Source organism: Dromiciops gliroides, chromosome 1 (assembly GCF_019393635.1).
Source record: "Dromiciops gliroides isolate mDroGli1 chromosome 1, mDroGli1.pri, whole genome shotgun sequence".
NCBI lineage: Eukaryota > Metazoa > Chordata > Mammalia > Microbiotheria > Microbiotheriidae > Dromiciops > Dromiciops gliroides.
The window spans coordinates 759171108-759198711 of NC_057861.1; the positions used below are offsets into that span (position 1 = coordinate 759171108).

Here is a 27604-nt window from a genome sequence, read left to right on the forward strand (position 1 = left end):
CTGGTGCTGGTGCTTTCTGGGAGCACAGTATTCTCTGCCTCGGTGGTCCTGGGAGCTCATGACCGCTTTTCTTAAGAGAATTGTGGAGGGAGACCTCCCACAGTGTGCGACGCTATCTTGGCTTGGATCTTGGATCTTGGGTCGTCGTCCCTAAGAGTCCCCACCGCTTCCTGTCTCTCTTGCTCCTGACCTTAAGCCATCAGAATGTCCACTGACAGCATGGTCCTGTGGAATCTAAAATCACACTAGGATCCAAGGACTAGACTAGAGATCATGTGAAGGGGAATAAGAACAGAAAGAAAAGTGCCTCCCAGCGTGGGGAATTGCAGTCTGAGGATTTTGTCCTTTCTCATAGAATCAGTAGGGAGCAGGGTAGTGTCCAGACCTGTTCTCTGTTTTAGGAATATCAATGGGACTCCAGGGGGGTTGGATGGATTGAAGAGGGGGCAGGACTAGAAGCTGAGAGACCAGTCAGGAGTTTCCAGCTACACTTGTCACCTTAGACCAGTCACTTCACTTTTCTGGTCTCTGCTTCCCCACCTGGAAATCAGGTGGAACGAGACAGCTGCCCTGGGCACAAGCATTATTAGCCGTTTACTATGTGCTAGCATTAGGGAATCACGAGGGATGCTCCAGTGATACGGGCGAGGCCACGGTCTACTGTGGCGGCTCCTCATCTTCCTGGCTCTGCAGTGTCCCTACCTTTCCTCCTCCTTTCTGCACTGGAGGCCCCACCCACCCTCCATGAGAACATGATTACCTCCTTCCTCTTCCTGTGGTGATAGCGACTCCTTCCACATGGAGGGGGTCAAGCAGAATGCCTTGGCCGGACTCCTAGGCCAACCATGCTTGGCAAATGCACAGCATGTGGCTGAGCAGCTCCTACATGAGGGCTCACCAGATGCCCAGCAGTGAGCACCACTCCTGCCTCGGAGGAGGACTCTGGAGGCTTGTCCTTTCCAGCCCGCATCAGAACGTTCTGATGAGACAAGGCTCCCCTTCTAACACTTGTACTCATCAGGGATCAGCCTTCTCAATGCAGCTCCCTCTGGGCCCTTGGGGTGCAGGGGGTGCCCAGGGCAGGCTAGAGCCTTCGCTTATCATGACCAGCTTAGGTGTGAATCCTCCTTGTAACAGGGGCTACCCCAAACCAGCCTGCAGGGCCTGGAAGGTGTCCCCAGGAGCACGGAGGTGTGGGAGCCGTGATGCCAAGGGCCTTCCCTTGGATCCCTAAAGAATCTGAGGGTGTTGTATCCAGGTGGGTGCAGATGCAGATCCCATACTCCCCCATAACCCTGGAGATGGCCTTCCTGAGTCTGGGGTTCTGCATGTTCTCTCCTGTGGCCAGACTCAGGCTATGCACCAAGGAGAACACAGGGGTGTGGATGCCAACAATAGCCCACTGCTACCATCGCAAGCTGGGATGGAGTCAGCTGAGAGACATCCTCCCCTCCCTAGCTGTGCCTCAGTGGCCTGAGTGGGAAAGACCAGGGCTCAGCTAAATCTGTCTCTCTGTGTCTCTGTCTCTGTCTGTCTCTGTCTTTCTCTGTCCCTCTCGTCTCTCTGTCTCTCTTGTCTCTCTCTCTGTCTCTCTTTCTCTCTGTCCCTCTTGTCTCTGTCTCTGTCTGTCTCTCTTTGTCTCTGTCTGTCTGTCTCTCTCTGTCGGGTGAATATCTCAAGCCCAATTTTGAGACACTGACACCTGGTCTTCTGGAGAGCCCCATCCCCCTGCTGCCATGGCTGCTCTTAGGGAGAAGTGGGGCCCCATCTGCTCAGATGGCAGACAGACACACTCAGCCAACTTCACTGTGGCACCCTGTAGGCTGGCAGGCCTCAGATAAGGGTCAGAGTTCCATCTCCTCAGGTGAACTTGTTCTCTGACTGGTGTGGCCTCAGTTTCCTCCACTGTCAAGCAGGAGGATTGCATAAAACGACCTCTACAGGCTCGTGACTCTGAGGTTGGACTTATGCCCTGCTTTTCATGGCAGCCCTTGTGCCCACGTGCCATGCCCTTGGGCACAGCTTCTCAGCTTCCCATCTTTTCCTCTTGGCCACAAACAAACTGCAGCAGTGCCCTGGGCGGGCACCAACCAATGTGTGAATCATGGCTTTTATTGTTTTCTTCCTGAAAAGCTATTTTGAGACTTAAATAATTGTCTATTTCTGTATCATTCATAGAGTGAGTGATGGGAATGACTTGCCTCTTGTTCATGGGCAGGTGCCAGGCTGCTTTTGCACTGTGAGCTTAGTGAAGTGTGCAGCACATAGTAGGTGCTTAATAAGTGGTTATTGATGGATTCTTTTCCTGCACAGCCTAGGGCCTCCATGGCCAAGATCTGGTTACATGCGCTTCTGTGCCAAGACCATAGACTTTAGCTCCCCAGAGAGCACCAACCATGACAAGTGTTGATGTAGAAAATGACAGCCATTGGCCTGTCTTCTCCTGAATGGACTTGGGGGGGGTATGGACCCCATGCCCAGGGTCGAGTGACCACAGTCACTCCTAAAAGGGTTTTGTGGTGTGACGGCCTAACTTCTCTGTGAATAAGGCTCTTCCATAAAATGGCGTCCTAGAAGATGGCACCCTGGGGGCTGCACCCCAGGTGTGCACATGTTCCACACCATTACATGCAGGAGGCGCTGACTTGTTCTGCTTGGCCCAGGGGAAGAACTAGGAGCAAACGGTGGAAGTGACAGCCAGGCACATTTTGTCTTGGTTCCATGAGACCTTTGATCCTGTCAAGAGCTCCAGCCCGGACCTTAACAGGAATCCTCTCTAAAGCATACCCCTCTACACGTCGTTCCTTTATTGGTGGATTATCCCATCTCTGCTCAAAGGCCTCTCATGAGTGGTTGCTTGCATGGCAGCCTAGCCTGTTCCACACTGGGACAGCTTTCATGACTAGAAAGATTTGCCATATGTGAAGCTGGATTTTGCTTCTTTGATACCCCCACTCCCTTGCTGTCAGTTCTGCCCTCAGGGACCAAGCTGACAAGTCCTAATCCCTCGGGCTGGGATTCCTGATGCCCTGAGGCAGGCACTGAGTCTCCCCCCAGTCTTCCTTCTCCTGGCTAAACATTCTCCCCTACCCCCCCCCCATTTCAGAGCAGGGGTCAGTAAACTTCTCTTTTATGCCAGGAATGTTAGAAATGTTATTGAGGGGCAAGACGGGTGAGGACGCCAGGGTGATGGATTGCCCGAGAGGAAGCAGCTCGGCCTGAGATGCCTCTGGCCAGGTGGAGATGGGTGTCTTTTCTCACTGTCTGGCTGACCCACTTTTAGCCTCAAAGACGGTTCCACTTTCCATGAGGCTTTGAACCCTTGGCCAGATCCTCTTGTTTACTGTGTCAAGGTGAAGGTTGGGCTGGGGTCCTCCTCAGCTCTGCTCACCCCCGCCCAGCACTGTTGGGCCTCTGGCTTTCTGTATCCCCAGTGTGGCCACTCCGGAGTTCCCACCTTTCTGTCTATACTTACAAATGGAAAGTGGAGCCGGGACAGCCAGTGCATTCACACCAAAGGAAGCTGTGAAGGGTGTCGGACAGACGATATCTTGCCTCTGTTCACACTCCCTGAATTGTTAGGCTCAGCTGACTCTTTTTACTCAAACACCTTCTTTGCACCTCAGTTTTTTCCCAGTCTTGCAAAAAAGCCTATTCAAGCTGACTTGTGATTTACAATTGAAAAGCCGGTCTTTTGTTGTCTGTTCTTTGGGCAAAAAAGGAGGACCCTCCCCCTTTGCTCTGCAGCTCTGGGGGGAGGGGGGGCAGGTGGGAGGGAAGCAGGAAGAGCCACTTGTACAACAAGAGTGGAGCTGCTGTCCAGTGGCCCAGGAAGTGGGTCTGTGGCAGCATCCCATAATGCCTGACCCCCCCCTCCCCCCAGTCCTCTGGCCTGGCCTAGCCTTCCCCTCCTAACCCCTGGGATATTCTATGTTCCTTCCTACCCAGGTGCCTTTGCTCAGCCCCCCGCCCTACCCCCCCATCACCCAGATCCTGCCAATGCTCTGATGTCGCACCCTCAGGCTAGGAGGGTGCTTCAGAGGCCAGCAAAGGGCTAAGAATCCCCTCCACACTTTCCTGAAGAAGTCTTCTTCCCCCTTACTGCCATCTGAAGACCTCCAGGAGCAGAGCCCCCTGCCTCCCAGGCAGCTGATTGGCTGAGCCACCAGGTCACTGGGGATGGAGGGTTGGGTCTGGAGTCAAGGGGCCTGGGTTCAAATCCTAGTTCCAGCGCTTATGACCTGTGTGACCCCTTGCTCCTCATCTATAACTGGAGATTGGACCAGATACCCTCCAAGGCCCTTCTCAGCCCTGAATCTCCCATCCTCAGATCTCTCCTTCCTCCATCCCCACTGCCTCTCACTTCCCATCCTTCTTGCTTGGCATCTGCTGCCTGGCGAGCGCTCTCTGATTACAGTTTAATTTTTTATGGGAGTTTCCTCTTCTCCCCAGGTAGAGTGTAAGTACAATGATGACTCTCTTACCTATTTCTCAAGCCCCAGGGTGCCTAGCACTGAGCCAGGCATGTTAGCTGAGTGAATATGTGCATGTGGGGGATCCTCCTTCCTGTTCTAGAGCTTGTGTTCTAGCAAGGGTCTGGGCGGGGCTGTCCCAGGCTACCATGGTGGAGGGGAGATGGGAGGCCATGGAACTGGGAGTCCCTGCGCCTGGCCCCTCACAGCCTGTGTGATCATGGGCACCTGCTTCAGCACTCTGGGCCTCGGTTTCCTTGGCTATAGAATGAATGGTTGACGTCCAAGGTCCCTTCCGGGCCTGACCCAGTGAATGGTCCTCTGTGAATGCCCATCCCAGAGGGGACCATTTCTTTGGCGTCGGATGGGGCCTCCTTGTCAGGCAGGAGGCTGATTTGTTTCCTTGCAGCTCCCTCCTGGCCCTGGGAGATGAGGCCAGCCCTGCCCAGGCTGCAGCCCAAGCCCTGTGCCTTGTACGAGTTGACCCTGAGCAAGAGTTTAATGGGTGGGAAAGGAGGGTCCAGCCGGCAGGGATATTGAGAGTGACAGGCACGGTGCTGGGAAGAGCTGTTCATCCACAGTTCTTGTTTCTCATGGAATTAACCTGGAGAGCTGGGGGTGGGGGTAGAAGAAGGAGCCTTGTTGCTCCCATGAGCACCGTGGTATCTTCCTCAACTCACAGGTAACCTTGGCTTCTTCACCCGCCCTTCTGAGCCCCGGGGCCCCTTTGTGGCTGTCTAATCAAGCCCCTGCTCAGCCCACTGGGCTCTGTGGTCCTGTTCTGCCGGTTCTCACGTCCAGGACAGTCAGTTCCATCTGGGTCCATGGGATATTCAGCACTCCTCCTTGGGAGATCTCTCGACAGAAAGGGCCGACTGAGCCTCAGAAATAGGATAGAGTATAAGGACAGGGAGGAGGGCGGGACCCAGACCTGTGATTGATTGATTGCATTGAAAACAAGCAGGATCTCTTGAGGTCAGATGGTACCTTCAAGGCAGGCCCTGCTCTCTGGACCTGTCAGGGAGTGTCCAGATATCCCCTTTCCCCAGCCGTGTCTCAATATCTTTCTCTCTGAATCCTGGCTCTGATCTGAAAAGGGGAAGGCAAAATCACATTCGTCTTTCAAACTAAAATGAGAGCCATATGGGGGCTGGCGCAGACTTCTCTTTTGCTGTCATTTCCCCCCACTCACTAGCCGATGTTCAGTTGCCCATAACAACTGATAGCACTGAGACTTCTTTAGGAATGTGCCAGGTGAGTAACATAGTGAAGTCACGGTCTCATGGTGAAAACCACAGGAACCCTGGGGGAAGCGGGCAGTGGGCCACCTTTGTGCTCCATGGCCATGAGCCTCCTGCCTAGTCTAGAGCGAGATGCCAAGCGGCTCCCTGGAGAGGACGGATGGGAAGACGCAGATAGGAATCATACAAGTCACACGGGCTACAGATAGGGATTGTCAATGTCTGATAGAGTTGGGTTGCAGTAACGAGCTTCACCAGTAGGGGTGCTGTTCACCAAATGAGACTCTTATCTGGAAACTGAGACCAAGACAGAACTGTAGAAATGGCGGGCAGCTTCTTTGTAAGTCCACGGTCTTGACTGGCTTAGAATCAGGGGCAGTTGTGCCGTCGCTGTCGGAGTTATTGGGCTAGTGCAGAGAAATGGGAAAGCCTCATGATGCTCTCCCCGCTGCTTTCCTACCTCCCTGTGGGCGTTTTACTGAGAACTTCGGTGAGGAAGTGACCCAGTGCATGGCCAGAAATGATCCAAGGTTGGCAGCCGGCCCCTGTGCAGGAGGAGGGCAGCCCCCTGCAAATGACGAAGGTTGGCTTGGCTACATCACATGGCAGATCCACAGCCCGTTTTCCTCTCCTTCCTGTTGTTCTGTTGGCACTGACGCTGAGCTTCCTGTGTGTGTTGTTAGCACCCGCAGTGTTAGGGGATCCCCAGGCCACCGCTTTGGGGTTTTTCTCCTGATTCTGTTGGTTGCTGAAGCCTTTGCAGTGGAAGCTTCATCCGCTGATGGAGATCAACAAGTGCTCCGCAATCCAGAGTTTTAGCACAATGCCCGGGGCCAGCCGGAGGCCTGACTTGCCCAGGTCACAGATTGAGGCTGTGTTCGAGGTTGGACTTGAACCCAGATCTCTTTGACTCCAGGGCCAGTGCTCCCCTCATCCCTCCAGCATTCCTTTCCTAGGTTAAATAGGAGAATTGTTGAAGTTTGGACTCTTGTCCAGAGACAGGACACCCCTAAAAAAGCCACTAAAAACACATTTATCTCAGAGGCAAGATTGTGATGACGTTGGACAAGTCACTTTCCTTCCCTCGGTCTCAGTTTCCTCATCTATAAAATGAAGGATTTGGATCAGATGGCTCCTGGAGAACCTCTAATCTGTCATCTAAATCACTTTCCTCTGTAGGCCCCAGTGCCCTTACCTGTAAAAGGAGGGGCTTGCCTGCAAATGGGAGAAACAGCCACACACCTGGCCTTTGTTGTGCCGTAGCATCCTCCTAAGGAATTCTCATTGAACCCTGATCCATCCAGCCCTCCCCCTCCCCCTTGCTGGACGGTACTGAAGTAGCATCTGTTGTGATTCTGAAACCAAGAAGCCCCATCTTTCGTTGTTAAGAATGCCTTCCTTCTTTTTTTTTTTTTTTTTTTTAGTGAGGCAATTGGGGTTAAGTGACTTGCCCAGGGTCACACAGCTAGTAAGTGTTAAGTGTCTGAGGCCGGATTTGAACTCAGGTATTCCTGACTCCAGGGCCAGTGCTCTATCCACTGTGCCACCTAGCTGCCCCGAATACCTTCCTTCTTAACAGATCCAATTCAAGGAGAAGTTAGACAAACAAATTTATAAAAATCAACCAGCTGCCCATAATTTCTAGGATGTTTTCTTAACCTCCATTGTGTTACTACCAGCTGAATATTCTTCAGCTTTTATGGGGGATTTCAAGCTGAGCCAGACTAATCGTTTCTATTTCAGGGCTGCTAATTTCGTGAATTCCAAAAGGTAATAGGGGGAGCTAAGAGAAAGCGAGACGTCCCTATAAAATATTATTCAATTCTTTAACCGACTTCTGCCTTTTCTGAAATGCTCTCCCTGTTGATTTTCCATTTTCTATTTCATTGATGGAGTGATTAGCCAACATGTGAGCAGAATGAATAGTTGCCAAGCCAGCACCAGCCAATGACTGATGAGTCTCATGGTTCAGCCTGGGGTTCACTGATATCTATCAGTTGGGGGGGCTCTGCCATTGAGGTGAGGGCCGTGCTTCTCTCCCCAGCACAGAAGGGTCGGGTGGGGAGGAGTGTGTCTTCCCATCCTGACAAAGTCAGCCTCTCTCCAGAAGTATATGCCACTTAACTCCACCCCCACAAACTTACCCTCCTGTGGGTGACTGATTTAAGATTTCATATGATATGTCCATTGGATGAGTTTGGAAACTGTTGGGAAGGCCCGAGTCTGCTTTGGTTCTTGTCTCTGCATCTCCTCAGAGTACAAAGAAAGCCTCTCATCTCTGACCACAAATGGAAAATGAACCTTAGGTGACTGCTGGGAACTTTTGAGCCAAATGTCTATAGGGTGGATATCAGCCCTTTTCTTTAGGTTAGGTAGAGTGTCACAGATTCACAGCATCCCAAAGTGAAAGATTTCAGAAGCCCTCCAGCTAAATGTGCACCTAACCAAGACTGCTGCACCTTGGGTCAAGAAAACCTGAGTTCAAATTCTTTTTTTTAATTAAAAAAATTATTTCAAATATTATTTCCCCCCATTACATGTAAAAAAAACATTTTTAATGTCCACTAAAAAACTCTGTATTCCAAATTCTCTTCCGCCCTCCCTACCCCCTGCTTAAGAATGAAAGCAATTCAGTATAAGTTATACATGTTTAGTCATGCAAAACATTTCCATGTTTGTCAGGTTGTAAAAGAAAAGAGACAAAAAAAAACACCTTAAGAAAAAGGAACTAAAAAATTATGCTTCAATCTGTATTCAGACACCATCAGTTCTTTCTCCAGAGATGGATTGCATTTTTCATAAGTCCTTCAGAGTTGTCTTGGATCATTGTATTGCTGAAAATAGTTAAGCCATTCACAGCTGATCATTTTACAATATTGCTGTTACTTTGTATACAGTACATTTCACTTTGCATCAGCTCATGTAGAGCCAAATAATGCCATAGGACAATTACTGGAGCAGCTCATGTAAGCCTTTCCAGGTTTTTCTGAGAGCATCCTGCTCATCATTTTTTATAGCCCAATAGTGTTCCATCATAGTCTCATCCTCCATTTTGTTCAGCCATTCCCCAATTGATGAGCTTTCTTTCAATTTCCAATTCTTTGCACCAGAAAAGGGCTGCCATAAATATTTTTTGTATATATAGGTCCTTTAACTTTTTGGTTTTTATCTCCTTTTGGATACTGACCTAGTAGTGGTATTACTAGGTCAAAGACTGTGCATGGTTTTATAGCCCTTTGGCCATAATTCTGTTGTGAAATTTCTAAGTCTGATGAAGGAAAAGAAACAGCAAAGTCTCTAAGCCATAGAAAATAGGTTTATTGAGAGAGGGCCTATCTCACAATAAAGCCGGTCAGTCATGGGTAGTACCTAAAAGACCCTGAGCCATAGGTCCCAAGAGTTTTTATACACAAGCAAGGCTTAAGGGTAATAAAAATGGGGCATTTCTGCAAGACAAACATAGTCAAAGTCAAAGTAATGCATATTAGTACATATTTTAAAAAATAAAACCACAGAACATAAGCAAAATGTGGGCTTCCACAACTAAAGTAGGTGGGTCATAGTGAATGATCAGCCCTGATTGGTCTGTCTAGCTCAGGGGTTACTATTCTTGATAATTCCCCTTAGAAGTTGTGGATTTGATTGATAATAGTGTGTAGATTTAGCTAATAGTTATGTGGTTGCAGAACCACTTCATTGTAGCATGTGGATAGCCTTACTAACATCTATCTTACCTAGACATTTATTATTGACTTAATCTACTCATAAAATACAATATCTAGATACATTAAATCACAATTTTAGTTAATATACTGATTATTATTATAGTCAAATCACTTATAACTAAGGGGTGAAGAAAATCTCACTCACAGTTTCAAATTGCTCTACAGAATGTTTGAATCAGTCTACAACTTCACCAAGAGTACATTCATGTCTCATTTTCCCCACATCTCCTACAACATTTGTCATTTTCCTCTACTGTCCTATTATTCAATCCAACAGGTATGGGGTAGTACCCCAGAATTGTTTTGACCTGCATCTCTCCAATCAATAGTGAGTCAGAGCACTTTTTTCCCCATATGACTATAGATAACTTTGATGATTTCATCTGAAAACTCTTCATATTTTTGAGCATCTATCAATTGAGGAATGGCTCTTAGTTTAACAAATTTGACTCAGTTCTCTATATATTTGAGAAATGAGGCCTGTCAGATAAACTTGCTTCACAATTTTTTCACAGTTACTATTGCTAACTGTATTTCCCTCCATCTTATTCCATCCCCATGACATTTACTCTATTCCATCTCCTTTCACCCTGTTCCTCTTCAAAAGTGTTTTGCATCTGACTGCCCCCTTCCCCGATCTGTCCTTCCTTTTGTCACCTCCCCCTTTTCCTGGAGGGTAAGACACCCTTCTTAAGGCAAGTGACAACCTCTTAAACAGCCTCACTTTCCTCATCTATAAACTAGGGTTGTTATGAGTGTAAAATGATATTTGTAGAGTGCTTTGCAAGCCTGAGAGTGGTCCATTAATGTTGATCTCACTGGACAAGCGGTTCCTGCCTCTCGGCTTGAAGACCACAGTGGGAGGGACACCCTACTGTCCCCAAGGGCAGCCCATGCTGCTTTAGGGTGGCTCTTCTTCCTGACATCACACCTCAGTGGGTCTCTCCAAATCCCACCCATCACTCCTCGTTCTGTTTGGGGCAAGCAGAACAAGGCTAACCTACCGGCCGTGTGACAGCCCAACGGACCAGAAGACAGAAACCTTAGCTCCGGAGGTCCGTTCCCTGTGTCTGGACAGATGTACCTGAGAGACTATGGAAGGGCTCAGGTGTCCTTGGCTGGCCTTGTTGCCCAGCATCCTTGCTGCCCCAGCCCTTTGGTGTCTGCTGGGCCTTGCCACCTCCCCCACTGCAGAGCAGTGCCAGAAATTCCCTCCAGGGACACACACAAAGGGGAGCCACAAGCAGCCACTCAAGAGGGAGCCTTCCAGGGAGCCCCAGTGCCCAGAGCCTCCCCTCAACTCTGCCCCTCCATCCCGGCGGCAGCATCAGCATCGGCTCTGCAAAGGGCAAGCCTGTTGAGAACTCCCAGAAGCCTGGGCTGGTCTGCTTGGCAGGGGCAGGCTACAAGAAACTTCAGAGCAGGAGATGCCGGGCCCTCCCCTCGCTTCCTGACCCCCAGATCAACGGCCTGCCTCCCTCTGTGTGCCAACCCAGGGCCTGGACAGAGCGTTTTGCAGAATCCCTGAGGTGCCTTTTTTCTTCTTGAAGGGCAGAGGCAAAGTGTGAAAGCAGGTCCGAATGCCTCATAAAATCCTGCTTGTCAGAGCCAGAGGGATACACCTTCAGTGGGGGCTCAGACCCCACAGCTGTGGAATGCCCTGTGGGGCAGATCCCAGAGAGCCCCATTCCCATGGGACTTCACCACGGCAGGCCATCTCAGGCCACTTTGTTTGTGACTGGGGTGAGCCCCTCAGTCCCTGATTGCCGTCAGCCACTGCTCTCTCTCCCCTCTGTGCCCTCCCTTCTCGGGGGGCTCATGCCCTGCCTATGCCAGGCTCCATCCCTCTCAGCCTGCTCCTTTGTGCAGCCACCAAGACAAGCTTCTGGGCAGACACTTGGACTGGGTCACGTCCCTGCTGAACATTCCCTGGGCCATAGCCCAGCATTTGATGCCCTTCTACAAGCCCTCTCAAACCCACCTGTCCTGCCACATTTCTTCCCCTTGGCAGCCTCCGAGCTCTCTAGCCTCATCTCTCCTTCTGCCTCCTCTGGATGCCAGCCCAGCCCCACCCCCTCCCCAGCTCGAACGTCCTTCCCACCCAGGTGCAGACCCTGAATTCCTCCTCGTCCTTCCACACCGCAGAGGTGCCGCTGTCTCCAGAAGGGCTTCCCTGAGCCTTCTCCCTCTTGTCCCAGCTGAAGTGCTCCCTTCTCCTAACGCCTCCTCATAGAACTTCTTTCTGGCTCTCACTTTGGCCCTCACCACCTTCTGCCTTTGCTTGGTTGTGCGCCTGTTTCTCTGAGGCAGGAAAACCTCTGGCCTCCATTAGCTGTGCCCTAAACCACTCAGAAACTCAGCTTCTTCATCCGTATAATGGGGACCAGAGCACCGATAGCACCCACCCCATAGGGCTGTGGGGAAGAACACATTCTAGACGTGGCCACTGCCGGTAGATGGAAAACTCCTTGGGGACAGGGACCGGGTCACTCTTCATCTTGGCGGCCGGCCGCTGGCACAGCAGGGGCTCACAGGATGTTTGCTGAACTGGACCCTGACAGCGTCTCTTCTGTGTCCAGAGGCTCTGTGAGCCAGCAGACAGAGCTCACTTAGGGAGGGCAGACAGTGCAGGGGTCTAGGGCCTTGGCCTTAGGAAGACAGCTGGGCTGGGAGTGTGCCCTCCATAGGGCAGGCCGCTTCCCACCAGACCATGGCATTCTGGGATGGCTGCTCCTTCCAGCGGCTTCCTTTGTTGAAAAGAATGACCTTAGTCAAAGAGATGGCATCTGGAGGGGATTCTAAGCAGCTTTAGATATCCTCAGTTGGCTTTCTTGGACAGTGGGCGCAAAGTTCTCTCAAGAAAGGCCCAGAGTCCTTCCTCTGAGTCAGGCCCATCACAGATGGTAAATAGATGCCAGTCAAAAAAAGGAATCCTCGGGGGCAGCTAGATGGCGCAGTGGTTAAAGCGTTGGCCCTGGATTCAGGAGTACCTGAGTTCAAATCCAGCCTCAGACACTTAACACTTACTAGCTGTGTGACCCTGGGCAAGTCACTTAACCCCCGTTGCCCGGCAAAAAAAAAAAAAAAGGAATCCTCTTTTGGTTCACTGGGGAGGTGGGGCAGGGTTCAGAGCACTGACATGGTCTGGTCACTGAGTCCTCACTTGGAGCTCTTTGATGTTAATAGGACCAGCGGGCTGCTGGGGTGGCACGTGGGCCAAGCTCGGGCCATGTTGGACGGGACAGGGCCTCCGGAGGAGCCCACTGCCTCCTCTGTATCACTGCCCAGAGGGTCTCCACTTTGTGCTGGCCTCTGCCTCCACCCTCCTGGGCCCCTGCCTCAGAGCCCCCTGAAAGAACGCTGTACCATCCGGGTCTTTATTTTGGCAGCCGCTGAGACGCTGCGCATACAATGAGAACGTAACTCCCTTTCCCAGGGGATCCGGTAAATGGGGTTAGAACCGAGGCTTGCCTCTAGTGGCTTTATTTTCTCATCCATCACCCCCTCTCTAAGTTATGGCCCAGGGCGGGAGGCAAGGCCACACGCCCATGCCAGGGAGCCCCTGCTCCATGAGCCTCGAGCAGGGAGGGGGAAGGGGTCGTGTGTGCCTTACTCAGGCGACTGGATGCTCTTGCCTGTGGTCCGGTCTCCAGGAGAGATTGTTAGGCCGTTCATACTGAAATCCGCCGTTGCAGTGGGCCTCCTTGATGAGAGAGGCCCTTCCTCGGGCTACAAGCCATGTTAATTTTTACAACTTAATTTCCAAGGGCCAGGAGGCCCATAGCTCTCGTTACCATGGGAACAACAGCTGAATTTCCTGGCTTTGATGCATTTCCTATATGAACAATGATGCTCAAGTAAAAAGGCATTTCTTCCTTCGCCCGTTTCATTTCCCTCCTTTCTTTCCTCATGAATCCTGTTGGCAGAGAGGAGAGCGGAGTCTTTCCTTCCGGGGTGGCCTGGTCTTCGGTCTGTGTGCCGTGACACGCTCCGAGGCCTCTTTGCCTGGATCCTCCAAAGGCCATTTCTGTTTGGTAGGACAACCAGACTGGTGGGGCCTGTTCCCACTCCAGGGGCCCCCAGAACCCGAGTATCATGCGCACCCCAAGAGACCTTAGGTCAGCCTTGAGCCAGTGATCAGGTAGAGGAGATTCCGCCCTGGAAGGGGAACCTACCCCCCACTGTGCATCAAGTACCATCGTGTGCCATCAGCAAAGAAGGACTCAGGGAGAATGAGGGGGAGGCCTTGGGCCTACACAAAACCCTGAGGGGAAGGTTGGGGGTGAGGAGAGAGCTTGGCCCTCTGAGGTCACATTGTGGCAGAAGGCTAATTGTCACTGGGAGACAGAACAGAGAAGGTGACACTGAGCAGGAGCTCCCTGGGATGCCTTCTCCTGGGACCCGGACTCTTTCTAACTAGTGCCCACCCTGGGGCAAAGCCTCTGGGCCTCACCCTAGTTCTGGATGCTCTGTGCCCTCCCCATGTCCTTCATGCCTCCAGGATCTTTACTGTGCCAAGGCCTGATTGCCTCCCTGAACTTACCTTGAATTTCTAACTATGCTTATCTCTTGCCTCAAATTTGCATATTAATGGATAATTGTAAAACATTATGTAAATTATACATGGTAGTGAATATGTTATCAAATCAAATGGCCTTTAGGGGTAATTACAGCATGCCACTGTGTCAACTGAGGAGCACCACCAGAATGCTAACCAGGGCTTGTGGTGGGCGGGGCAGAGGCCAAGGATCTGGATGCAGTTGGCGCTAACCTGTCCTATTGGGATTTGCTCACGCCTCTTACCTTACTTCCCCACTAGATTGTAAACTCTGTGAGGGCAGGGCAGGTAGCAGTCATCCCTGTATTTCCCACAGTGTCTAACTTAGGAAGGAATACTATTCATGAGAGCAGTGTGGTAGACAGGGCAGCTAGGTAGCGCCAAAGTGGGTAGATCGCTGGGCCTGGAGTCAGGAAGACACTAGCCGGGTGACCCTGGGCAAGTCACTTAACCCAGCCTGCCTCAGGTCCCTGCCTTCAACTAGCTTCCGATCCACTGGGGAACACAGCAAAGCATAAGGTTTTAATAGCAGGCTTTGGGAACAAGACAAAAGGTGAGAATGGGCAGCAACAAGGAGAAGGAGGCTGGCTGGCCTTTGGGGAACCCCCAAGGGTTCCTTTCCATGCACTCCCCTTTGTTCTTGGAAGGAGGAAGCCACACTGTCGGAAGGACACTCACACTCCCAGCCAGGAAGGCAGACGGCCCAGAACGCCTCTAGTGGCTTTTCTGGGACATTTGTCAGCCAGGCTGTGTTTGGAAGAAAGTCTGCAGAAGCCGTGCCTTTCTTCATCCTTTGTAGGAAGGCTACCTCTGGGTGTTAAGCAGTGGGTGCCAGACCAGCTGGCATGGAGAGTCTGTTGGCGGCCAAATCCCCTGCCTCAGAAGCAAGTCTTCCCTTCCCCTGCCCACTCTGCCCCAAATGGAAATGACTAAAGAGTTTTCGGTGGCCTGGTTGGGGATGGGGGTGTGTAGGGGTGCGGGAGGGGGTCTCTCCCTCTTCTTGGTACCTTCTACCACTAGAATACTAGAAATGAACCTTGAATTTCAAGGGATGTTGATTAGACTAAAGCAAACCCAGTTATAACCTCCCCCGACTGACATCCGGATGATCTCCACCCTTGGAAAGAAAGAAAGTTAAACCCCTGGTGATAAAGACTGCTTAGAGCAGCTTCCAAGCTCCAGTGGGGAAACAGCTGGAATACCTGATGAATGCCATGAGTGCAGGCCCTGGCACAAAGAACTATAAATCCCCACATTCATCCTTAGCTGACCTACTTATAGGACCGATGCGTTCTAAGGTACCCTAGATTAGCAAGGGCGTACAAGGCTCCAGCTCCCTTTGCCAGTGTCAGCATAAAACCAAACGAACCCCCTTGTGTCGTTTTAGTGTGAGGGGGAGGGTCGCACTGCTGTTTTGTCCAGGCGTCCGTGAGCCCTCTCATTTCCTCAGAGGCAGATGTGCCTAACTTTCTGTTCCTTGACCCAAACTGGAATAACTCACCCAGAAAAGAAGAGGAATGCTATGTATCATTGGCTGGGGCTTGGAAATTTAACAAGCAACTGGAGTAACTTACACCACCACCACCACCCCCCCCCCCCTGACAGACACACAAAACAGGCAGACACACACGTTGACCTTCGTTGACTGGATTGTGTAGCTATAGTACCAAACCCTAACACACTGAATTTCTCCCCCCTCCCCGCCCCACCTTGTCACTGCTGTGTACGGTTGCATTTATTGAACCGTGTACCTGCTCGTTAGAACAAACGGAAGCCCCTTGAGGACCCAGACTGCTTTGTCTTTGCTTGGCACCTCATACGTTCTCATTCATTCATTCGGCATTCTTGGTGCTGGGCATCGGGGAAGGAGCCAAAATGACAGGACACCTGCCCTCCAGAGGTTTACATTTTATAAGGGGAAACAAGGCATCCCTGAATAACTGAACACAGAATGTGTCCCAGGAAAGGGAAGCTGCATGTTTAATCCGAGGTCACCTAGTTTAATGTGTTTGTTGTTGTGGTGGTGGTGGTGATTGTTGTTTTTGGTGAGGCAACTGGGGTTAAGTGACTTGCCCAGGGTCACACAGCTAGTAAGTATCAAGTGTCTGAGGCCGGATTTGAACTCAAGTCCTCCTGAATCCAGGGCCAGTGCTCTATCCACTATGCCACCTAGCTGCCTTTTTAAAATTTATTTTTTTATTTTTTGTGGGGCAATGAGGGTTAAGTGACTTGCCCAGGGTCACACAGCTAGCAAGTGTCAAGTGTCTGAGGTTGGATTTGAACTCAGGTCCTCCTGAATCCAGGGCCAGTGCTTTATCCACTGTGCCAACTAGCTGCCCCCCCCCCAGTTTAATGTTATACTATCTTTTTATTAGCTATGACCCGGTCTGTCAGAGGGCAGCCCCCCAGTCAGTGGGATCAGGAAGGACCTTGTAGAGGAGGCAGAGGAGACGGACCCTGAGCTTGCTTTGAGGTTAGGAAACACCAGTGGAATGAACCGGATCTGGCCAGTTCTTCAAGGTGATAATAAGGTTTTAAGAACCACAGTCTGCGATTTGGCGACGCTGATAAGTGTCATCAAGAATTGTGCCCCGTGTCCCTCGGGGGTGTGGCACCGGCATCCATGGGCGTCCCCACCATCCTCCCCCTCAAACACCTTCTCCCACGGGGCTCCGGGGTGACTCAGGCAGCCTGGAGAGCAGCAGAAGGCGCCGTCCCGTAGGGCCCTTGGGCTACAGAATCCCAGCCTTCAAAGCGCCTGTACCAGAGCCACAGCCCCCAAGGCCCGACATCCCCAGTGTTCACTTAATGCAGGGCTCCCCATTGGGGAAGACCAGCGGAGTGCGGTTGGCAGAGGTAAAGGGAAGGTCTTGCTGCAGCCTTTGGCTGCTCAGGAGCCCCCAGGAGCCCTTCATCCCACGCTCTTCGTCAGAGAGACCTTCGTGGGGAAAGGCCTGGAAAACACTGCTTTCCCTAGGGCAGCCTCAGTCCAGGTACCCCACCCCCACCCCGTGGTGCTGCCTCTAGAGGGTCACTGGAAGCAGGGGGAGGACCCAGGGCAACAATTCTCTGCCCAGGGCCCCTCCATGGGGAGGCGTCACATCTCGATCTTGATCCAGAGACCCTGGAATTCTGGACAATTATTTGTTAGAAATGTCGGTACTTCATTGAGGTCCCTTCCCGGAGTCATCAGGAAGTTGTCTCTGCATTCATACACAAACAGAGAGTGATTAGAAAAGTAGCTCGCTTGGGCCCTGGAGGCACTGACCACCAAGTTCACCTGATTATACAGAAGAAGAGCCTGAGACCAAGGGGGGGAGATGATGTCCTCAGGTTTGGTCAGCTAGATGGCACCCAAGGTGGGACCTGAAGGTCACTTCCAAGTCCTGAGATGAAAGCTCTGCCACCACCTGATGCCTGGCTTTCTTCACAGGCTGGATCTGGGCAGGTCACTGCTGTGGTCAGAACCCTTCCCTTACTCTTTATTTCCAATGGACAGAAGGGCAGAGTCTGTAACCTGACCTTTACCACCCCCCATAATCTGGTACCAACCCTATTCTCTTGAAAAGAGAGATTACTACAGACAACCAATTAAACGAGCTCGACAACGCTCCCCCTAAATAAATGTATCTCTGCACACAAAAGGCCACCGTGACTGGTCAGTCCCTCCAGCTCTTCCTCCATCAGGATTTATTGTGTCCCTTTCATTCCTGTTCCTTTTGATGCCGCCTGCATCGATGAATGGATGTGTGTGCGCCTGTTCTTCTGCCTCAGCCTTCTAGTCTTTCATTATTTCATACAGGTCTTTCTAGAGTCCTTTCTATTCTGAACATTTGTGAATCTTAATTGAGTTTTAGCATTCCTCCGCCTTCACGTGCTCCAGTTTAACGTTACTCTCGTGGTGGATATTTTGTTTTTTCTTCGATTACAAATAATACACCATAAAAATCTTGGACCAAATAGCCCTTTAAAAATATTCTTTGTATATTCCCAACAATGGAATCATTGGGTCAAAAGTATGATCATTTTTGTAATTTTGCTGAGTACTGTCCAATTCCTCTCCAAAAACAAACAAACAAAAAAGTCTCTAAGCATGTAGTCCCACCAGCCACATCTGAATGTGCCTATTTCCCTAGCCGAAATCATCAAGATCAGGGCTAGAATTCACACAGCACTTGTAAGGTTGGTCTAATGCTTTGTGTATGTTGTAGCATGGGATCCTCACAATAATGCTGGGAGTTCTTATTGTATTTCTTGCCTTTAATTATTTAGCCCTTGACATTAATTAGATGGAGCTGAGGTGGCACCTCGAAGTTGCTTTAATTTTTATTTTCTTTGGCTGTCAGAGAACAGTTTGGTTTTCCCCTTTTATAAATTCTTGACACACTTTGACCATTTATCTGCTGGGAGTTGCTCTTGTGAATTTTGAACAGCTTTCTCGATGTGTTGGTGGTCAGATCTGTCCTTCTTCTGTTAGTTTGCTTCAGTCACTTTTGCTGTATGGAGATTTTTTGGTACTTTTTTTTTTTGTAGGGCAATGAGGGTTAAGTGACTTGCCCAAGGTCACACAGTTAATAACTGTCAAATGTCTGAGGTCATATTTGAACTCGGGTCCTCCTGAATCCAGGGCCGGTGCTTGATCCACTGCACCACCTAGCTGCCCCAACTGCTGCTTAATTATTTCAGTGAATTCAGTTGCTGCTCAGAGATCTGTCCCACTGGTCTTTAGTCTGTGTTGGGCAAGTACCAAATTGATTTGACAGCAGTGACTTCTTAATGTGTTTTAAAGCCAAGAGCACCAGGTTATCTCTGTCCGCTTTTCGCCCCAAGACTGATGCTCTCACCTATTTGTGTTTCCATATAAATCTGAGGGTGGTTTGTCCAGTGGTAAGAAGAAACTCCTTGTTTTTTTTGAAGTTGCATTAAATGTGTTTACTTATTCTGTTCTGTTGATTATAAATCATTGTATTACCGATCCGACCTTTTCATGAACACTCATTGCCCCTCAGTTTCTCATTGTTATTTAGTCATGTTATTTAGTCACTCTTCACGATCCCATGGCCCATACTGTCCATGGGATTTTCTTGGCAAAGATACTAGAGTGATTTGCTATTTCCTTCTCCAGTGGATTAGGGAAAACAGAGGTTAAGTGACTTGCCCAGGGTTACACAGCTAGTAAGTGCCTGAGGTTGGATTAGAGCTCAGGTCTTCCTGACCCCAGGCCCACGGTGCTCTATCGACTGCACTGCCCAGTTGCCTTTGATTTTTCTAGGCTTTCTTTAATCTTAGTCTAGTACTTTAGCAATGGTCCCTGTAGCCATCCTGACTTCTTTGGGCTGGGGTTTCTTCTCTGTATTGCCAATGCTGGTCTTTTCAGCCAGGCAATGGTTTCTATGGCTTAATTCTCTATCTTGCACCTATTGGAACTGACTTATTGTCTCAATTAATTTGGGGGTTTGAGAGGATGGCTGGCCAGTTGAGATTGCCCGGCCTCTGCTGTCTGCTGATAATGATCCTCGGAGCTTTTATTTCTGATGTTAATCCTTCTAGTAGCTATTTCCTGCCTCCCCACAGTTGCCGGTATTTCTAATCCCCCCCCCCCCCATACACACACACATAGGCATGGGGCAGTGTCTCCTTCCCTTTGACGCTGACCCCTGTGGTCTGACCATCCCAGCAGCACTGGCAGAGGAGGGGGGGTATATGAGGGGGGTGGCTGAAAACTGAGTCAGGAAATGTCATCCAAAGACAAAGTCCTTTCTAGGATGTTCCTTAGGGCCCTGTCTTAAATCTCCTCCTCCCAGGAAGGAGCACACTCTTTGTCCCACAGCAACCTCCCCTTGGAAAAGTGGGACTGGCCCGATGTCAGAGGCACAGCCTCATGTCCCCAGGAGGTGTCCCCCCATGGGGCTCCCCCCTCTCCAGCTCACTGCCAGCTTCCCATTCAGACACATTCAGCATCAGTCACCTTGGCAGGAGACTTGGAATTGACAAGTGACTGCAACTAGGCAGGCGCTGGGGGGCCGCCTTTATCTCCAGCCAAGGCCCCTGAGAGAACTGCTGGGCCCCTGCTCAACCATGACCGGGCATTTTCAAGCAGTTGCTTTTCTTCCCAAGACGCCCCATCATCACCTATTGGAGCTGCCGACCGGCATCCTCCAGGGCCTCCCCGCACCAGAGACTGCCCTCAGAGAAGCCCTGCTACCCGCAAGGATTCAGAAGCGGCAGAAGGTGGGGGGCGCTTTGAGGTGGCCGGACTGTTCTGTAACTGGCTCTTTCACAAGTGACGATCATTCGTGCGGCGCCCTCCGGCAGCCCCGTTATTCCCTGTTGTCCCAAATGGAAATCTCGTCCTTTTTAGGGATTATGTATTTTTAGTTTCCATTTTAGGCAGGACCGCACCGGGCTGCCCTTGGTGCCCGGGAGGGCTCACAGTAAATGCATGTGCTCACCTGCCAGAGAAGCCTGGGAACAGTCACGGCAAGCTGTGATCTCAGCATTGGGGGACGGGGCCAGAGTGGAGGTAGGGGCTACTTCCAGTCTGGCTGGGACCAGAGGCCTGATGGGCAGCACGGAGCTCAGCCACGCCCCTGGGCCGGCCGCAGGAGCGTCATCGGCACCTGGGGCTGTAGCAGGTTCTGGAGGCTCCTGCCCACTGGTGGTTCTTCCGTGGATCTGTCAGAGATTCTTGAACAGATGCCTCCACCTGTGCACGTAAGGATGTCGTGTTAATGGGGGGTGTTGGGTTTCTCTTGGCTGCGTCACTTTGTCTGGTGTTGGGCCCCATTGCCCCTGCAGAAAAGAGTTGGGTCCTGCTGGAACCCAAGCATTAGGGGCATGGCTTTCTGTAAATGAGGCGAGCAGCCTCGGATCGCTCTGAGCAAAGATGGGCTCTGGTCAGAGGCTCTTCTTGCCTTGGCCGCTTGGCTGCTCATTTGTCCGATTCCCCAGGAGGCAGCTTGTGGGATCCAAGAATGTCAGGTCTAGCGAGGTCAGGAGAACTCACCAAGTCAAAGAAACTGTTCCTGTCCTGCTGTAACTTCCACCCCTGGGGCCAAGTAGCCCCAAACCAAGCCCTTCTCCAGGAGAGCCTGTCTAATGTGTGAGACCCATTGCTTCTCCTCCAGCCTCAGCACCCCGCCCCTCCAACTGATCATCGGGCAGAGGAGCCTTCACCATGCCGTTTGCCCTCTGACCATGCCATCCCATCCAGGTCCTCCCAGAAACGTGAAGCCCAGAACTAAAGACGTGTGCAGCCTCTTCATTCTAGAGAAGAGGGGACTGAGCTCCAGAGAGACCAAGGAACGGACTCAGGGGTCATGCAAGCCAGGATGTCATCAGTGACCCTCCAACCTGGGTGATACTGAAAGTTTCCATTCGTCCTCAGACGGTTATGGCCTAAGGGTGAGGCTCCGATGAGCAAGGGGGCTTAGGACGCCTTGAGCCCTTTGGTAGACCTTGAAGTGGGAGTATTTAGCCTAGAGAAGAAAAGACTGAGGGTGATATAATGGGATTGTTTAGCCCGGAGAAGAGGTGACTTGGGCACAGAACATACTTACTGGGTGTAAATGCTCGAAGGGTTGTCATAGGAAGGGGGATTAACATCGCCTGCTTGGCCCCAGAGGGCAGAACGAGGTGCCTTGAGGAGTGGGGTTAAGGCCAGGACCAGTGTCTAATCCAGCAATGAGTGGGCTGCCTTGCTGTGTGTCGGGGATCCCCCTGCACTAGAGGGTCTCCCAGCTAAGGCAGAATGAATGGCCAGTGGTCAGGGAGGCTCGTTCGGATATCAGTTGGCCTTCGGGCTACTGAGTGTGTGATGCACCCCTTTGTTGTTGGGCTTCCTCTCTGCATCTTGATGACGACCTAGAGTGTGTATGACCCGTCCTGTTTGCTGGAAGTCCTGACTTGCATAAGCCAACATGAAACAGAAAGAAAGATCCGCGTGGATCGTCCCCAGTGTCGGCCGGCCAAGGAACGCCAGTCGATTATTTGGGCAACAAAGGCGGAGAGCTGATTCACCAAGGCTCGGCAGTTTAGAAAACCGCGTCCAGCCGGGATAAGTGAGTCCGGGCAGGGCTAAAAATAGCGCACTGTGCTCTGTCCTCTATCTTGACGGAGGAGAGCTCGCTGAGGATGTGAGAGTCATTGACAGGCTTCCTCCCAGTGGAAGAAGAGTCGTTCAGCATCCAGGACTCTGGGGGAGCCAGGAGATAAAGGCATGTGACCAGGGAGATTTACAAATCCAAGTCCCCGGCCATGGTCTATCATAGTCTTGCAAAAACACATGCTGGGGATACGGCAGTTGAAGATTTTTTGTGGTCGTTCAGCCATTCAGTTGTGTCCGACTCTATGACCCCATTTGGGGATTTCCTGGCAGAAATACTGGAGTGGGTTGCCATTTCCTTCTCCAGCTCATTTTACAAATGAGGAAACTGAAGCAAACAGGGTGAAGTGACCTGCCCAAGGTCACACAACCAGTAGGTTTCAGAGGCAGGATTTGAACTCAGGAAGATGAGTGTTCCCCACTCCATGCCTGGTGCTCTGAGCACTGTGGTGCCCCCTAGTGGAAGATAAGAGATGGCAAATCTCCATTTCTTATTAGAAAGCTCCCCTTGCATGAGAGCCACAGCCACTCCCGTACCAAGGACAAGATGTCCTGCCAAGCAGTTGGTCCATTGGGGTTTGGGTTATCATGGTGAGTTGGGGGATGAGAAGAGATCCCTTTCCTCAGGAAGCTGGGAGAGCTTAGAATGTGGAGCCTCATGGTTCAAGTCCTTGTCAAAGGGGCTTCCTGAGTGGAGAAGGCTGTTCAAGGAGGACATTGCAGCCTGCGCCGGGCAGTGGAGCCTAATTCCAGCCAGTGCCTTGTATGTCCAGCCTGGGTCTGTCTGTCCCTGAAGCAGCCTCTGCAGGCTCTGGGGGGTCCCTGCTGGCACCACCCACTGGGGAGCTTCCCCTTAAGCCTCTTTCCCTTCCAGATGCTCGCATTTGCTCCAACTCCGAGGGTCCCCAGGACAGGGGGGCTGAGGGGCCGCCCCACACAGACCCTCGGCGCCATCGGCCGACACAAGCAGGCCCGTTCTCAAGGAGGTGTTAGGATCGTGGAGTCAGGGCTGGCCACCCCTTTTACAGACGAGGAACTTGAGGCCCTCCAGGTTGGCTGATTTAAGTGGCCCAAGCCCCCCCATTCCCTTTCCAGGGGCCTTTCCACAGCCCTCTCCTCCCTCCCTAACACTCTTCCTTCCTCTGGACAATGCGGGAATGGTGACGGTGGCAGTAATCAATGAGGTAATGAGGCAAATAATGATCTCACTGCCTCATTCTCACACCCCCTTGAGGTTCTTCCTCTCTGGCTGCTTCAAAGAACTTAGATTCTGGCCCTCATAGCATGGCGAGCATGGCGCAGTGTGGGTGGCACCGTCCAATGACAACAATAACTGCCAATATTTATATAGAACTTACCGTGTTCCAGGCATCAGGCTAAGTGCTTTGCGATTATTATCTCATTTGATTCTCACAACAAGGGAGGTGCTATCATTAGCCCATTGTACAGATGGGTAAACTGGGGCCCAGGGAAGCCCAGGTCACACAGATAAGCATGTGGTCGAGCTGGGAGCTAGACCCAGGCCTGTGACTCTCTGTGGAGGACCACCCTTTCTCCTAATTCAGCTGTCCATGCCGAGGCTCTGTAACCTCGTGAACACAGGTCTCTGACTCCTCTGATACTCATTTTCCTCTTTTGTAAAATCATACCATGTGTGCCTATCTTACGGGTCTGTTCATGTAAGCCAGAGCCCAGTATAAATGACCAGGGCCTGTCCGATGTGGAATAAACCCAAAGGAAGGTGACCAGGGCATCAGTGATTGATCAGAAGCCATGCCTTGGCTTTCGTGGAAGTTCAGACAGGGATGGCTAATTAGCCTAGAGAAAAGACAACTTTGCGGTGGGGGCACCATTCAAGTACTTCAGGTACTTCTAGGGTCGTCCTTCCTGGACACGGAAGCAGGGCCAGGGGTAGAAGCTACCCCTTGGTAGCTCAGAGGAGCCTTGGTCACATTTCCTAACAAATAGCACCGTCCAAAGTGGCCGATTGTGTTGGAGGATGTGGAGAGAGGGCTGAGCAGTGATCTTTACATTTCCTCAGCTGGGTCTGAAGGACCCCTTTGGGGAGGGTGTTAGATGGGAGTTCTGCCTTATACACCATTTACACAAGTGACCTGTGAGGACTGTCCTTTCCCAAGATGAAATCCTTGACTGGCAGTCATTTGGCTACAACAAGGTATTGGAAATCTATAACCTCCTAAGAAAGGGCTCTCCAGAGAGACACTGGATGCGAGCCCCTCCCCACCTTCCTAAGGGCCAGTCTGGCCCCGGCCAGAGGAGAATTCTTGATGTAGACTGATACGAGGTAGAGTGAAATGCACTTGGGGCTGGAGCACCTGGCTTAGAATCCCATCTCCCCAGTTGTTTTATTTCTCTGCCCTCAGCTTCTTTAACTGTAAAATGTAAAGGGCTGAGCCAATTTCCCTTTTAGTTTTAGATCGGTGGTACTCATCTTGTTTTCAGAAACTTGTAGACATTGGGCGGGGGGGGGGGGGTTGGAGGGGTCAGGGCTGTGGGTGTCCAGTCTATAACCAGATGCCATCGAGGCCTTTCAGGGAGTGTTAAGCATGCAAGGTGAAACTCCACAAAATTGCTTTCCTAAGACTATCCTTAAGTAATGTGACTGTCCATCCCATTTAGCGTCTAATGATGCTAAAGAATCTTACAAAATATGTTTGAAAAAGAAGGTATAAAAGGTTCAGCCTGAGCCTGGATGCACCTGTCTTCCCAAGATGCTTGATGGCAGGGCTTTGTGTCCCCATCATTCATTGCGCCTGAGCTTCCTAGTGGATCAAAACCCAGCACCCAGTCCCCTTCTCTCCTAGGAAATGCTGCCTTAAGACTTTATTTTGTGAGTTGGCTCCAGGCCATATGAGGCTGAGAGGGGGAGTCTCCTCTGGAATAGACAGCCGACCAAGGAGATAGCCAGACAGAGAGCTTCCAGCCTGGGTTGTGTTGAACCTAATCCTCAGATTCTTCAGATTTATTGAAGAAAATCCAGTTTTTGTTCTCCTTAGGTTTTTAAAAACTAACAGCATCGAATTTTACTTCAAAGCAATACAAGGAAATATTTTTAGAATCAAATGAAGGAATGATTTCTGACCCTCTAAAGAGAAAATCACTTTCATGTTCCTAGAGCCTGTTTTCTTGCGTTTGACAATAAAATGCTAATTAAAAGGTCCCGGGAAGACATCTCCATGTCCATCCTGTTGGGCTCCACGATTAGAGTGGGACCATTTTTAAAAGTTATCGTCTTTGAGCAGCTGATAAAATAAGCCTCCCTCTCTGCCTGGGGTGCCCTGGATGTAAGCAGTTTAGAACGATTTTTTTAAACTTTTTTTTTTTTTAATTTTGTGGGGCAATGGGGGTTAAGTGACTTGCCCAAGGTCACACAGCTAGTAAGTGTCAAGTGTCTGAGGCCAGATTTGAGGATTTGAACTTGGGTACTCCTGAATCCAGGGCTGGTGCTTTATCCACTGTGCCATCTAGCTGCCCCCCAGTTTAGAACTATTTGTTGAATGAACATTCTAGACAATTTCCCTGAGCAGTCCAGGAAAAGCCAGATGATTTCAGTCCTACTGTCTAAGGCATCGGGTTGGGGTGGGATCCGCTTGGCAGAGGGTGCCACCGTAAAAGCCAGTGGTGAATCAGGGAGAGCAGTCCCAGCCCAGAAAAGTAACTCACACAGTTCCTGCATTTCCCCGATATTTGGGGTAAAGTTGTCGAGCTGTGCTTCCCCCTTGCCTGATGAAGATGAAGTGCCGAGAGAGCCATTTGCAGGAAATCTCAGTTTCCCTTTCTCTAGCTAAAAGGCCTTAGAAACAGAAAGAACTCGAGGAAAGTTGACAAGAGTCAGTGGATGCTCTAAGGGCTTGTCCTAAGCTGGGCCCCCAGACCAGGCAGTCGCTGTTTGGATGTCCTGCTGCTCACATTGCAGCTGTCCTTCTCTCCCCTCCTGCCCAGGGACCTTGGACTCTGTCCCTGGAACCCTCCTGGACTCTGGCTGTATCCCTAGGGTCTGTAGTAGGCAGTTATTAAATGCTCATTGATTGGGTGATTGATCTGACTATGTCTAGGACTCACGACATCTTTGTGGTCCTGAAGTCCAGGATAAAGGTAGCAATATCGGTCATAGTGGTCACAGTAGCCATAGGAATGGGAAGCATGTTGGCATCTCATGTCACTCTGCATCAAACTAAACTTAAAGATGCACATCCTGTCGAGGCCCCAGGGAGAACATCACCCAGGTCTAGGTTTCTCCTCCTTGGGAGCCCATGCAAGGACACAAGGGGAGATGAGTAACAGGAATGATAGGCATCCTGTAAACGAGGCCTGGGAATGGAAAGAGGCGGTATGGTGGGCATGCCCTCCCTTCCTGCTCGCCTCCATTCCTTGTCCTCCTTGCTCTGTGACACTTGTCCTCTTCTCCCCAGGCTCTGGGGGTCAGGGGAGGCGGCTGCTTCTCTCTGGCCTCAGATTCCCCCCGCCCTTTCTCTGGGCTCCTCTGTGCCCAGTCTTGTCCTGGAGGTCCTGGCACTCATGTCTTGGGCCTTCTGTGAAGATGGCGTCACATCCTCCTTGTATCAGCAGCAGCATCTTACATGCTGTGCGTCATGTTTAATAAATATTTGGTGAATGGGATTGGTGTGCTTTGTGCCAAGAATCCTTGAGAAAGACAGACAGACAGACAAATGTGGCTGAAATGGTCCCAGAACAGACCAAATCGTATCAGAGCGTGAGCCAACTCCTAGTCCTTGGGAGATGTCAGGCCAGGCACAGTGACCCCAAAAAGTCCCTCTGAACCTCCCAATCCTTGGATATTATGTATTTGGGTAGTGTGTATGTATACACACTGGTATAGTAGAGAGAGTCTTGGAGTCACAGGTCTTGAGTTCAAATTCTGTCTGATGCCTCCTATTTCACTTCCTCTGGCCTCGGTGAAGAGGGAGGACTAGAGGACCCCTGAGGGCCCTTCTGGCTCCTTTGAAGGCAGCAGCTTCAGAAAGGCACCACTTCGTGGCTTCCCCAGTCATGGTCCCCCCCAGGGGATGGGCTCGCATCATTAGATCTGCCCTGAGATTCGGAAACGCCTTCCCAGCATCCCTTGTTGATGGCTGGGCTCACCCTGTACATTCTGGGGGACTGGCAGCAGAGCCCAGCCTCCCAGATCCACCCCCCCCCCATCTCATGCAGACTGTCAGAGGGAGGTCAGGCAAGACCTCAGCTGACAAAAGAAGCGCAGCGAAAAGATGGCCCCGGCGGGTCTCTGCTCCATTGGTCCTGAGCCATGTGTGGCTAATGAGAAGGTGAACAGGGGCAGACCTGGTGACTTTCAAAGCTTCTGCTGTATTGATTGGCCCTGAGATCCCAGCCACTTGGCCTGGCTTTGTTGCCTTTGCATTAGAGGACATGCGGGGAGGGAAGCATTTGGACCCAGGGGAGATGATGGACGGCCACTGCGTGGGCATGGCTCTGCCTCTTTCTGGTCAGCCCCAGAAGAACTC

At 51.0% G+C, this 27604-nt stretch overlaps 1 protein-coding gene across 7 annotated transcripts in view; it reads left to right on the forward strand.

Annotated features, from left to right (window-relative positions):
- ELMO1 (engulfment and cell motility 1) overlaps window positions 1-27604 on the forward strand; it is a 376252-nt gene that overhangs the window by 189745 nt on the left and 158903 nt on the right. The gene's annotated exons all lie outside the window — the stretch shown is intronic.